The 14221-nt window shown below is 44.0% G+C and overlaps 1 protein-coding gene across 8 annotated transcripts in view; it reads left to right on the top strand.

The window, feature by feature from the left end:
* ADARB1 (adenosine deaminase RNA specific B1) overlaps positions 1-14221 on the top strand; it is a 64988-nt gene that overhangs the window by 2752 nt on the left and 48015 nt on the right. For 5 of the 8 annotated variants that reach the window (XR_004307863.1, XM_015867798.2, XM_015867799.2 and 2 more), the window contains exon 2: positions 12461-12554. The exons of 2 other annotated variants lie outside the window; for them this stretch is intronic. The gene's annotated coding sequence lies outside the window, so the exon portion shown is untranslated. Of the gene's footprint in view, positions 1-6848; positions 7091-12460; positions 12555-14221 lie in introns of those variants that run through there. One more of the 8 variants, XM_032445675.1, reaches the window with a different exon arrangement.

Below are 14221 nucleotides of genomic sequence, written 5' to 3'. Positions count from 1 at the left end.
CTTTATGATATAAATGCTGCATGACGCAAAAAAACAACAAACCAACTAACTAACAAACCACAAAAATACCCCAACAATGTGTGACAAATAGATTATACAAGCAAGCAAAGTTATGCTTTTTAGCAAGCTTCTTTTCTGTTTGCACACAATGTGGCTGGTTTATTTTGGTCTCTCTACTATCTTAATACGAGAGTGATTTTTTTTTTCCTCTATCCCTTTAATGAATCTTGCTTACATGATAGGAATGAGAAATGCTTGTTTTTGCAGCCTGAGTCCTTGCAGAGGCCGTTAGTAATCTTACGAATCTCCTGGGAATTGACTGAGCATTGGGGTGTGTAGGTGAGCAGCAGGACGTGTGAACATTAAAAAGAAACAAAACAAACAGCCATTTAAACAATAGGAAAATGAACAAATAAATAAAAACAACCCAGCAAGCCACAGAGGTAAGAGATATTAAATTGCTTGGGAACAAAACCTGACTGAGACCGCATCCTTCTGAAGGGCATCTGGCTGCAGAGGGAACTGGGATCTTTCTGCTTTCATTGTGGCTGGGCAATTCCCATGCAAAGGGAGCTTGGTGCAATGACTGGAGAGGTTACCTTGAGCTGTGCACTGGAGCCCTGTGTCGGCGGCTGTGGCGGTTAGATGGGGCTGGCTGCCAGCACTGTGACTCAGTGCTGTCACCTCGGCTGCATGTCCAGCCTCTGCCAATGAGCTGAAAGAAGAAGCTGACTGCAGGGGCGTCTCCTGGTTGTCTGCTGGCTGCAGATGTTGGGCTGCGTTCAGCATGTGAAGTGTCTGCTGGTGGAACTGTAAGCACTGATTTTTTGTATATGGGATATAGAGCATCTAAAGCACTGGGGAGTGCAGAGACTGCAAGCTTCTTTCCTTTACACTTGATGAATTTACATACAGTTTTGTATCTTTGTGGCTTGTGATTTTTTTAAATTTATTTATTTCACCTTAAAATTTACTTATTTATATGCCTGAAGTGGAGTGATGATAAGTTAGCCATGTGTGGGAACAAATTTATTCTCTAATGCAGTAGGGTTAGGTCTCTTTATGTTTCTCCTTCACACTGAGGATACTGCCTGTGCTTTTAAAGCAGAATTGCCTCTGTGAAGAAATGCTTTTCTTTCCCTGCCACCCTCATATACATCTTAGATTGATTTCCTGCTGCATAAAGCTTCATGCTATCAATATTCCTGAAGGAAATTGGTCAACATGCTGAGGAGGTGATGATGTCTGACAAGAGGGTAGAGGTGTCAAAAATAAATGACAAGGCTTTGTATGGGGTGGAGGAAATTATCTGATTATTTGCTCCTGTGAGAGGAAGAGCTGTTGGCTGAGTGCAAAGATACTGTTAGACATCAGAGGATGTTGGTGGTAGAAAGCCAAACAGGAAAACACATTTCACAAGGCGATCCAAGTGAAGCGAGTTTCCTTGTTTTCTTTCATGGGGATAGGGAGGAGCAGCCTGCCAGCAGTCTTGCATTGCCATAGGTTATGAGGAAACAGGTTAGCTCTGGCCGCCTTCTCTTTTCTTTTGGCCTAGAGGGGGTGAAGGCAGAGGGGATGGGAGCAAGCATACTTGTGAGTGGGAAACAAGGGAAAATTTAAAGTATCAGTGTAAAAACTTGTGCAGTTGTCCAGGAAAGTGCTCTTCTGTAGGCATCGTGTAACCCCGTGGATTAGAGTTTTTCTGCATGGAGTGTTTTAAGCAAAGATGCAAAAGGAAAGTTTGCTCTGGGGATTGAAGAGGATTGTCTCCTTCCTATTTTCATCAGCACAGATTTAAGATGTTTATCTGGATGTTCTTTTCCAGTTTTGTTTCTGAAGCTTTTCTCTTATTGAGGTAAACTGGAACAAGAAATCTAACATTTGCATTTAGTTGTCTTTTTCTTTTAAAGAGATTCTAGCACAGTGGAGCTCTTGGTCCTGTGGCTAAGATACTGAAGATCTGAAGTATTCTCATTTTGAGAAAGCGGAGGAGAAATACACTATGTTTTTCATTTAAAGAAAAGTGGATGTCCTCATTTGGTGAGAAGCTTGAATTTGCAGCTACACGTCCAGACATACTTGTCTAATCATTTGCTTTGCTGTGTGTTACTTTTGTTGTTATAATGCTTTTATGTTTTATGAGGGGGACTTTGGTAATGCAGGGCGTCAGAAGTATACCAGTGCCAACTTATAATTGTTCTAAACTGCATATACCAGTTCTCTTGATTTCCCAGTGACTCTCCATACTCCTTTCTGCTGTTAAATTTGTCATATCAGCCCTGGGAAGAGATGAACTTGTAAAAACTTGATCAAAAAGAGAAAAAGAAAGCATGGGAAACATTTATTTCATTTGTTTACTGTAGCACGTGAAAGTGAAGTATTTATATGAGGGTTTTGAGGCAACCTCAGCTCCTGTTCTGTCTGTTTGACGTAATTATTGCCTTCCTCTTTCATTCAGGAAGAATTCTGCTATTCAGTAGCACAATATATCTAAAATTAGGTTGATTTTTATTTAGGATATTAGGTTTATTCATCTTTATTAACAAGTGAGTCCTTAAATTTGAATGCTCACTAACTTTTTTTCACTAGCTTAATTTACTGTAATGTTTGGGCGTAGTTGGGGAAACAAACTATTAGAGGGGGAAATTATCTTTGACTTCTTTAGATGCAGATTTCTATAAAAACTTGCTTATGAAGTCCAAACTCTGAATTAAAATGAGCTTTAATTTTTTTCAGCTCAAATATTGAATGTACTTAATGAAAAATATAATCTTTATGTGAATCCTAGTAAGGGCATAGTAGGATCTAGGATTCAAAGGCGCTAGCAACCCTGTCTTTTTATTAATACAATTTTACACACACATGCAGATTAGCTGGAACATAAATGTGGATGGTCTGGTAGAAGAATCCAGATGGGGGCAATACAAACACCAGGGTACAGACAATAAATTAGGAGGTTTGTAAAACAGCTACTGCTGTGGAGTGGGAAGGAAGATGTCTCTGCAGAATTGCCCTATTCCTTGTGAAACAAAAGTGTAGCCCTCCCCAGCAGGCTGAAGGTGGCCTGGCTCACTATAGGTGCTATTAAAAGGGTAGTAAGGAAAAAATGCATGTGTTCCTAGACTTGCTGCATTTAAGTATCTGAAAAAATGGGAGTTATGAGCTTAAGCATTGGTTGTTAGATGGCTGAGCTCTGCTTTGTTTGTGGAAAACTTTTAAAATCTAGCATGGTAGGGAAACCTGATTTATAATCTTTCTCTGCTGCCCAGGCTTTCTAGCTTGCTCCTGATACATAGATGTAGTTCACAGTGGGAATTGAAGGAGGAGGAAAAATTCTGTTTTGCTGGGCATTTGCCGTTTTGTTTAGTCCTGGTGGTTTTTAATCAAGTATAAAGAACTTTGCAGAATATGGCTTCTGTGTGTTTTCAGTGATTTTGCATGCGGGAATTTAGCAGTGTGTCAGAAGAGATTGTGTTCATGGTGGTTTCAATCTGTATGAGAAATAGCTTTTTTTTTTTCCCCTTACTCAACTGTTGGTAGCATTTTTAACTTATGCTTCAGACCTGGTTGAACGTCCCATTTCAGATACTGATCCTTGGAGGTTTTTAGCCCTTTGAACCTATTGTGTCTGTAGTCTGTGCAGATGTGGCAGGTGTGGAGGCACAGACAGGAGGGAAGGCTGTGCATTTGCTCTGGATTATGATCATATGCCATGGTAAACCAAATAATAATTCTTTCCAAGTAGGAAATTCCTTATTTATTTATTTATTTTTATTTATTCATTATTTATTCATTATTTTTCCTCCTTACAAAGGTTTTTGGCACTACATTTCCATTTCCATACAAGAGCTGGCTTTGTTGTCTGCTCTTGAAATGCAGCCTGTCTCTCGGTTAGGAGCATTCTTGCATTCAATAAGTTCATTACTCAGGTGCAGAGAGCAGATGAGCTTTCCTCTTATTAAATATATATAGACATTCCTATAGTAGTATCTTTATGGATGCTGTCAATCCAGGGGAATTAGAACTTGATGATCCTTGGGGTCCTTCCAACCCACCCATTCTGCCACTGACCAATGCCAAACCATATTCTGGAGTTTAATGTGATGTGATACTGTGTTTTGATGTGATGTGATACTGTGTTTTGATAACAAAGTGGAACTGGAAATTAATGCTTAACTAGAAACAATGATTCTGGAACTTTGGATGCCAGCAGACACAGAGGTGAGCTCTGGGGGCTTTGTCTGCCATCTGTAAGTTTATGATAGTCTTGTAATACCATCACTAGTAAGCCTGTGAGTAATCAGAAGCTGACTTGGGACTGTCTGTTTGCAGCTCTGAAGTATGTGAAACGGGAGAATATGACTGAGTTGAGCAAAGGCATGGAGGTCCAGTTTGAGAGCTAGTAAGAGCTTTTAATAAAGTACAGTCAAAGGGAAAAAATCACCCAGGCTAAAGAGCTTCCAAGAAAATTCAGAAAATTTTATTTTGACCCTGTCGCCTTCCCTCATAGGCTTGGTCCAATGGCAATGTTGTAATGTCAAGAACTGTGTGAAGTCAGCTTTTACAGTGTGTTTGAGTCTCCTTGCCAAAATCTGGGATGTTATGTGAAACCCAGCTCTGTTTTTTCTACAGTAACATAAAGTTGGAAATAAATCTTAGAACGTGTGCTGCTATGCCTGTGCGAAGTGATTGTTAGCCTGAAAGCCTTTGTGTTGTTTATCCTGTTGTATCAAAATTGATTTCCGTAGACTCCAGCACTGATGAATGCAAGTAATGAGAGGTAGTGAATACTACTGTAGCTGTGTCTATTTTTTCTGGTGCAACCTAGTTTTTCTTCTGTTATCCCCTGAAAGCTATTATTAGTAACTGAGTGGGTTTTTTTTGTTTTTTTTTTTTTTTTTTTTTTTTTTTTTTTGTTTTTTGTTTTTTCCCCTTTTTTGAATGGAATGTATAATCAGAATTTCATTCACTGTCCTTACATATGCTTAAATGTAGCATTAGCGTAATCTTCTTACTTGCTTTTCCTCCTGCTTCCGAGTTTACAGAAGAACGGAGCTCACTGTTAAGATGTTGGATAGATTTTATTGACTGGAGGTAAAATAATTCTTCTGATCTTCAGCTCATTTTTATTGCCAAGGCAATAGTTTTTTTATATTTTTGAAAGATAGTGTAATTATACTTGCATAAAAGGTTTTCCAATACATTGATTTTGCTACTTTTTTTTTTTTCTTTTGTGCAATACGCAGCATTTTTGTGCTTTCTTTTGTACCAAGTAATCTTTCTGTGAAAAAATTTCCGTAGATAAAGCATGAAATATTTTTCACGACAGGTCGCTGGTGGGATGCTCTCCGTCCTGTTGGACGGGCGGGCTGGGAGCGCTCCATGGTGCTGGTGCTCCGGAACCGTAGCTATCCGTGGTGCTGAAGAGTCGTTGCGGGAGTTCTGCAACGTGCTCAGCACGTTTTCCAGCTATGTGTCGTCTAGTACTAAACCCCTTGAAGGAGAACAGGATGGAGTCTCTATTTCATATCAGCATGGGTAGTTTCTTTGCAGTCTAGGCAATACGCAGCATTTTTAGACAATATTCCCAATGTTGATGTTCCTTTTCAGTTTCCTTTGACTTCCTTGTTTCTGTTGGCAAAGCAACCTGCATTTCATGTAGAGTTCAATTTTTTAATTTTTTTTTTCAACAGTCATCATGCAAGATCTCGATCTTGGATGGACCATGATACTTTTGAGGCCCATTTTGCTGTTACTGTTACAAATGTATATGGCTTCCCTCAGCATTAGTGTTTTTGCTGGCTCATTGGGCATAAGCCCACTTTACCATAGAATTCTCAGATTTGGAAGGGACCTCTGAAGGACATCTAGTCAAACTCCACTACAATGAGCAGGGACACCACAGCTAGGTTGGGTTGCCCAGGGCTTTGCCTTGAAAGTCTCCAGGGATAGGGCATCATCCACAGAATCACAGAATTGTAGGAGTTAGAAGGGACCTCTAGAGATCATCAAGTCCAACAACTCTACCAAAGCAGGCTCCCTACAGCAGGCTGCACATGTTGGAATCCAAATGGATCTTGAATATCTCCAGAAGAGACTCCTCAACCCCTCTGGGCAGCCTGGTTTAGTTCTCTGTCACCCTCACTGTGAAGTAATTCTTTCTTATATTGGTGTGGAACTTTCTGTGCTCCAGTTTATGGTCATTTTCCTGTTGTCCCATCCCCACAGACCACTGAAAGGGGGTTGGCCATGTCCCTTTGTCTCCCACACTGAAGATATTTGTAAACACTGGTACGATTCCCTCTCAGTCTTCTTTTCTCAGGGCAGAACAGACCCAGGTCACCCAGCCTTTCCTTGTAGGAGAAATGCTCCTGGCCCCTTATGATCGTTGTGGTCCTCTGCTGCTGCTGGATTCTTTCTGGGAGATCCCTGTCTGTTTTATCCTGGGAGCCCAGAACTGGATATGATGCTCTAGGTGAGTCCTGACCAGGGCAGAGTAAGGGTACAGATCACCTCCCTTGCCCTGCTTCCTCTAATGCACCCCAGGATCCCATTGACCTTCTTGGCCACCAGGGCACACTGCTGGCTGGCTCATGGCCAGCCCATTGTCCACCAGGACTGCTAGGTCTTTCTCTGCAGGGATCCTCTCCAGCAGGTCATGTTCCAGCCTGTAATGATACTTTATTCTTTCCCAGGTGCAAGACTCTACAATTGCTTTTGTTAAACCTCATCTGGTTTCTTGCTGCCCAGCTCTGTAGCCTGTCCAGGTCTCGGTGAATGGCAGAACAACATTACAGTGTGTCAGCCATTCCTCCCAGCTTTGTATCATAGGTGTACTTACTGAGCGTGGACACTATCCCCTCATCAAGGTCATCAGTGAAGATACTGAACAAGTCTGGATCCAGCACTGCCTCCTGGGGACTACTGCTAGTCACAGCTCTCCAACCAGACTCTGTGCCACTGATCACCACCTTCTGAGCTCAACCAGTTCTCAACCCACCTCACCATTCACTCATTTATCTCGCAATATCACAGTTTTGTTATCAGCACGTCATGGGAGTCAGTATCAAAAAGCCTTGCTGAAATCAAGGTAGATAACATCCACTGCTCTCCCCACATCTACCCAGCTGGTGATGCCATTATAGAAGGCTGCAGGGTTGGTTGAGCATGACTTTTCCTCGGTGAATCCAAGCTGAATACTGCTGATAAACTTCTTCCTTTCCAATTGCTCGCAGAAGGCATCCAAAACACTGTTCCATAACTTTTCCAGTGACAGAGGTGGGACTGATTGGCTTTTAGTTTCTCAGATCTTCCTTTTTGCCCTTTTTGAAGACCAGAGTGACATTGGCTGTTCTCCAGGCACCTCTCCTGTTCTCCAAGATCTGTCAAAGCTGATAGAGAACAGTTTGGCAGCCATCTCTGCCAGCACGCATGGATGCTTCCCATCAGGGCCCCTAGATTTGTACACATTGATCCACCCAGACACTCCTGGACCACCCTCAACCAGAGGGAAGCTCTCCATTTCCCAGACTCTCTCTCTTCCCTCCAGTGTCCAGGAATCCTGAGGGAGGAGTCTGAAGTAAAGAAGGCATCCAGCATCTCCACCTTCATAGCATTCCCTGTTACCAAAACATTCTCCTTGTTCATCAGGGACCTACATTATCCCTAGGCTTCCTTTTACAGTTGGCATAATTAAAAATTTAAGAAAAAATAAATCCACATAACCAAAATATTTTTTTATTACCTTTTATCTCCTTTGCTAGCTTTAGGTGGGTCTTTTTCAGTGCATCCCTGTAGGCCCTGACACCTCCCCCCCCCCCACCTTGTTAGCTTCTCCTCCAGCTGAGTAGAAAGCTGTCTATAATGCACTGCAGGAACTGCGTGTGCCTAGCTGTGTTGCTTTCCCAGCAGATGTCTGGATAATTAAAGTCCTCTGTGAGAACCAGTGTTTTGGAATGTGAGGCTATTTCCAGCTTCTTGTAGCAGGCTTCATCGATTTCATCCTGGTCTGGTGGTCCTGCTGATGACACCAAGCTGAGTGGTGCAGTTGATACGGTGGAGGGAACAGATGCCATTCAGAGGGACCTTGACAGGCTGGAAAGCTGGGCTCGGGTGAACCTAATGAGGTTCAACACGGCAAAGTGCAAGGTTTTGCACTTGGGCCGGAAGAACCCCAGGCACCTGTACAGGCTGGGAGGAGTTGTCCTTGAGAGCAGCTCGGCTGAAAAAGACCTAGGGGTCCTGATAGATGAGAAACTTAACATGAGCCAGCAGTGCGCTCTGGCAGCCCAGAAAGCAAATGGGATCCTGGGCTCCATCAGGAGAGGGGTGGTCAGCAGGGATAGGGAGGTGATCGTCCCTCTCTACTCTGCTCTTGTGAGGCCCCATCTGGAGTACTGTGTCCAGGTGTGGAGCCCTCAGTACAAAAAAGATATGGAGATTTTGGAAAGGGTCCAGAGGAGGGCCACAAAGATGATCAGGGGGCTGGAGCACCTCCCCTATGAGGACAGGCTGAGGGAGTTGGGTTTGTTCAGCCTGGAGAAGAGAAGGTTGCGGGGTGACCTCATTGCAGCCTTTCAGTACCTGAAGGGAACTTACTCCCAGGAGGGGAGTAAACTCTTCGAAAGGGCTGATAATAGCAGGACTAGGGGAAATGGTTTTAAGTTGAAGGAGGGAAGATTTAGGTTGGATGTTAGGGGTAAGTTCTTTACTAGAAGGGTGGTTAGGTCCTGGAACAGGCTGCCCAGTGAGGTTGTGGATGCCCCGTCCTTGGAGGTGTTCAAGACCAGGTTGGACGGGGCCCTGGGCAACCTGATCTAGTAAATCCGTATGTTTGGTGGCCCTGCTAGGCAGGGGGGTTGGAACTACATGATCCTTGAGGTCCCTTCCAACCCGGGTCATTCTGTGATTCTGTCTGGTAACCTGTAGTATACCCCACAACAATGTCACCCATACCAGCCCACCCCTTAATTCTCACCCACAAGCTCTCCACACATTCTTCATGGTCCCCCAGGGCAACTTTCCCACATTGCTTCCCCAGCCTGTCTTTCCTAAAAAGGATATAGCCCCCCTTGACAGCATTCCAGGCATGCAGGCTGGATTGTGTGATCACAGTGAGATAATGGCTCTCTCTCACATCTCCAGCTCATCCCGTTTATTTCCCATGCTACCCGCACTGGTCTACAGGCACTTTAGGGCAGCAGCAGGTTGGGGTTACCCCCAGAGGGTACACAGTAAGATTTAGGACGGGGTATTGGCAACAAGACTTTCTCTCCCATGATCCTGTGGGACAACTTGAGAGGTTTTTTCCCTGCAGTCACTAGCAGTGACAACGTCTCTCAGCCCTTCTCCCTCACATCTGTCTCCTCCTTCCTCTGTTGTACCTAGTCTAAAGCCCTGGTAATCAACCCAGAGACTTTGTTTCCCAGAACAAAGCCCCACTTGCTCAATTGGAGTCCATCAGAAGCAGATGTAACATTATCTGTACAACGTCTATACAGGAAGCTGTGTTTGATTCTGTAAACCATTCACTAATTCTTGGGGATTCATGGTTAAATCTGGTATGTGTTCACATATGTCTGGGAAGTGGCAGAGGCAGAGGAGAGAGATTGTAGTCATGCATAAGTATGTCTGTCCTTTTAGGTGGGAGGGATGGTTTAGGCACCATTACTCACTGCAGGCTGTCTAGACAGCACTGCAGTACTTTGGCTTTGAACAGAGTGGTATGGGCATGGAAGGACAGAGAGGGACAGCAGTCCTGGTTTTCAACAGAGTCATGAGAGATGCTTCTCCATGCTCAGGCTGCTCTCAGCTTCTTTCTCTGGTGCCCATTGGTGCACAGAGCAGGCTTGCCATATTTCTCTAAGCTGGCTTGGTGGCATAGTGCAGCAGCCACCCAGCTGCTGACTGTCATGCTACGTGTGGGAAGCTGATGCTGCTCTTCCTTTGGGATCTCTTGGAAATGTTTTCCAGAAGGCTGTGGGAAGATACAGGAGCTCCTGGCTCATCCCGTGTAATCCTTGCAGTACCATCATCTTCTTCCCTTATCACTTCTGCCTGAAAAGCATTGCTTATTGCTTGTCTTTGTACAAAAAGCTTTGTTTAGTTCTGTATAGTTCTCCTTCAAGTCAGATAATTGCTTTTGTTTTTCCTCCCCATCTCAATTTGGTGTGGCTGTGTTCTAGTTTGTTCTCTTAGAACATACAACTCTTGGGATGCTTTCCTGGAACTCCCTACACTGCATATCACCCTGTATTTTCTCCTTATTTGCATTGTCCTTTGAAATTATACCAATTTGATTGAGGTGGAAAAATGTGCAGGATCCTCTGTAAGACTTCGCTATGCCTTATGCAATGATAAGTTCCTGATAGGGCTGTATCCAGTACTACTGCTTCCTTGCTGTGTCTGTATGATGACCTGCACACCGGCTGAGAGAGCTGATTGGTATGCTAGTGCTCTTTCCAGTCTACTCTGGTTCTGAGCCACCAGTTCATGACAAAAGTCTGGTCATATATGTTCCAGTGCAACAACAGGGAACAGCTTTGGGAAAAATCTTTGGTGATCTGTCATTCAACCTCCTGCTCAAAGCAGGAATAACATCAAAGTTGGATTAAGCTGCTCAGGGCCTCCTGCGATTGGATTTGGAAAATCCCTGCTCTGAGGAACTCTATTAATAAAGTTTCCTCCTAACAGAAAGTCATCCTTGGCACAACTCTGTCCTCTCTTTCTAGCTCCTTCATTCTATCTGAAAAACTAGTTAATGGAGTTCTATCAGATACCATATGGATTTATAAATGCAAGTTATTAATTCCATTTCTGTTACTTCCTGTCTCGCTCCAATTTAAGAGTGAGGCAAGGTTCTTTTGATATGTTATGCCTGGCGTGAGATTAAGAAGAAAAACATTCAAATGTTGATCTGACCAGTTTATTAGAAATGATAGACAACTGAGGGGATGGGGAAGGGAGAGCGGCGAATATCAAAATTAGGGTGATGGGGATGGGAAAGTGGGCGATAGAAAAGGTAGAAAAGAGCAAGAATTACGTGAAAGCGGAGATAGTCACCTCCTGGATGCTGCAGCGTCCTGTAGCACGTTGTTACGTTGGTCCAGGGCAAAATAAGCGTAGGGGAGAGCAGCAGCAGAATGGCAGGCCACAAGCAGCAGATCAGTGCAGCGCAGAGCAGGCGGTCAGAGTAGCGAGGTCTCAAGAAGCGGAGTCTCGGGCAGCGAGGTCTCACGGAGCAGAGTCTCAAGCAGCAATCCCAGGAGAGACAGTAGGCAGCAGTAGGACGATGGTGGAGGAATCTGAGGTCAGATACCTAAAACGTTCTTCAGCATACAGGCATCTTCTTCAGCATGCAGGCGGTCATGTAGAGAAGCATCTGATGACAGAAAACCTCATTGTTTCTGTAGTGAGGCATCTGGTGTCAGAAAACCTGAATTCGGGGTTTGTCCGTGCCCTTTTTATCCTTCTTTCCAGCCTTCGAGACATTTCTGGAAGGCTCGGGTCAGGGTCGTGAATTCCTCGGAGATGGCCATCTTCCTTGAGATAGGCCCACACAAAAAGACCACTTTAGGGCCATTCATCTGCATCTTCTCTCTCTCTCTCTCTCTCTCTCTCTCTCTCTCTCTCTCTCCCCCTCTCGTTGCCCCTGGACTTGTCCCTCAGACAAAGGATTTCTCATCCCCTGCCCAGGGCTTGTCCTTACAAAGGGATTTCTGGAACCTTGGTCAGGACTTGCCTGAACTTGTCCATTTCAGCAAACTTTTGAGGCAATAGTGTAAAAAACATGGCCTCTTACCTTTCCTCAGCTGACTGATAATACTGGCCATTTTGAAAAATAAGTCTTCACTTGAGAGAGGGATGCTGGCAAAGTCCATGTGAAAATCTAGTTAACTCAGTGTCTAACTAATGCTTCTCTGATACTGAACAGTGAAGCAGGAAACTGATGCTCTGTTGGAATATGGAATAAAGGGGGACTAAAAGAGGGAAACTTAAAGCTAGTTTATAGAAACAAGTAAAGGATAGTTAAATTTTACAAGTAAAAGAAACAAGGGGCATAGGAGAGCAAAGAGGATGCAGCTAAGGAGTGAGACCTCACGGACGACCAGAAGAGGAGTTGCATTCCCCCTGATAAGAACAAGAGGGGGTCTGCATGCTAAAGAGCTATTGAATATGTATCAGAATTCCAAGAACTATTGACTATGTATTAGAATTCTGAGAAATCATTGACTATGTATTAGAATTCCAAGAAATCATTGACTCTGTATTAGATGTACCTATATCTGTGTCACGATTTTACAATTCGGGGTGCAAGTTTGGTGGAGCTATCCCCCTTGCACCCGGCGCTGCGCAACGCTGGAATAAATATACCTGCTTAATAACCCATCTCTGGATTATAGAGTTTGATTCCGCAGGTCAATACACTCAAAGCAAACTGACAATGCACAACTTTTTTTAGAAGCCGAGGACAGCACTTCTTAGAAGTCCAGCAGCTGGTTCTTTCAGAAATGTTTCAGTGATGAGACGCACACAAATCCTGAATCTGCCAATATGTAAGTAGATTCTGCCAACAAGACTCATTTAAAGATGTTGAATGTTTCCAGTTCGGATTGCTTAGCTGTGCACTCTCCCTGCATGCAGTGCTGACCTGGTGGCAGCCTCACAGGAGAGCAAAACCCATTTTAAAATCAGATGCTGGTTTCTGAGCATGTACAGGCTTGAGGCAGTTCCTGCAATGCACTTTTTCCCTTGTGCCTCTGTCCCGTCTCATGTGATGAGGCAGGCACAGGACCTTCAGGTAGGCTGGGGTCCCTGTCCTCACTGTCCCACTCCACCACTTGGAATGGGAGGACACTTGCAGCCAATCTGGAAGAACTGCTTTGGGCTGGTGTTTGGGTGCATGAGGGAAGGGGATAAGTTGGGCTCAGCTGGCCCCTTGAGCCTCATGCAAAAGGGACTGAGGCCTTTCTGTTTTTCAGTTCCCCAGTAGCTCAGCTTGTCGTCTTTCACTGCACCAGTCCCCGCGATCCCTAGCTATGTTCAGAGCACAAAAGCAGTGTTTGCGTAAGTAGGGAAGCAGAGGAAGAACAATCTGACCAAGAAAGGTGATCTCTAGCTTATCGAACCCCAGTTCTTTGTTCAGCAGAATAGTGTGATTCATGCACCTTTCTTTAGTGGTATTTTAGCTTCCTTATGTAGTCTAAGGCTATTGTAATGTGTGTGCAAAAACCGAGAGATTAAAGAACTCTGAAACCTTACCACATTAAAAGCATAACATTTATTTCAGGAAGAAATCTAAAAATAAAGCGTACCACATGCCTTCAGTGACCGAGTGATGTCCTCTCTGCCTGCTTGAGCGGTTTGCTGTGACAGCAGAATGCTGACTGCTGTTGTTGGGTGCTTGGGCTTTTGGGATATGACTGCAATCCAGATTTTTTCTTTCATGCACTTAGCTTGTGCTTCCTTGCTCAGTGGATGCAGTTTTTGTGCTGCTTTTCTCCCGTGGGAGAAAATGTTGTCTGGCTGCAGACTGATGGAGGATGGCTAGCATAATTATTCGTATCAAAGGATACTTTCTGAATGTACAGATACAACATCTGTGGGTAAACTCTGTTTCCAGCCTCTACATTTTATATTATATCAGAAGATAAAAAACACTGAAGCTGCAGCACTCTCTACTGCTGTTTTATTTGCAGGCATATGGTAAACTTCAATCAGGTTGCCTTCTAATCTTCTCACTGATAAAATGATTTAAGTTCTTAGGTTGGGCTATGTAAGATGCCTTTCCTGCAGTTGTTTGAGGGGGAGATGCATTCATACCCTTTGGATCTTGTCACTAGACAGGGTTTTTTGATCTTCTCTGTTGTAGATGGAGAACCCTGTATTCACAAAGTGCTCTGCTTTTAAATCAGGCACTAAATAGTGTTTGTTCCTGAAGCTACAGAAACATCCCAGGAGCTCCCAGTCTATTGTGCCTTATACTAGGTGCTAGCAGTTGACACTTGACACACTCCATCTGATCCCTGCTAGTCAGGGGCTGTGTCTTGGCTTCACCAGGAGCTGCCATTGTAGTCTATATTTCAAAGTAGAAACCTCTGACTGAGATGTTGCTCCAGCAGTCCCGATGCACCAGGTACACAGTGAGAAGGACAAATGCACCTGCGTGAGTGGAAAATGTTGTGGTTGTACACTTCATTTAGGTTCTGCAGGGTCTGCCTGC

The sequence above is a fragment of the Coturnix japonica genome, chromosome 7 (genome assembly GCF_001577835.2).
Source record: "Coturnix japonica isolate 7356 chromosome 7, Coturnix japonica 2.1, whole genome shotgun sequence".
Classification (NCBI taxonomy): Eukaryota; Metazoa; Chordata; class Aves; order Galliformes; family Phasianidae; genus Coturnix; species Coturnix japonica.
Note: the sequence above shows the minus strand (reverse complement) of the source record. Positions and strands in the feature narration are given on the sequence as shown.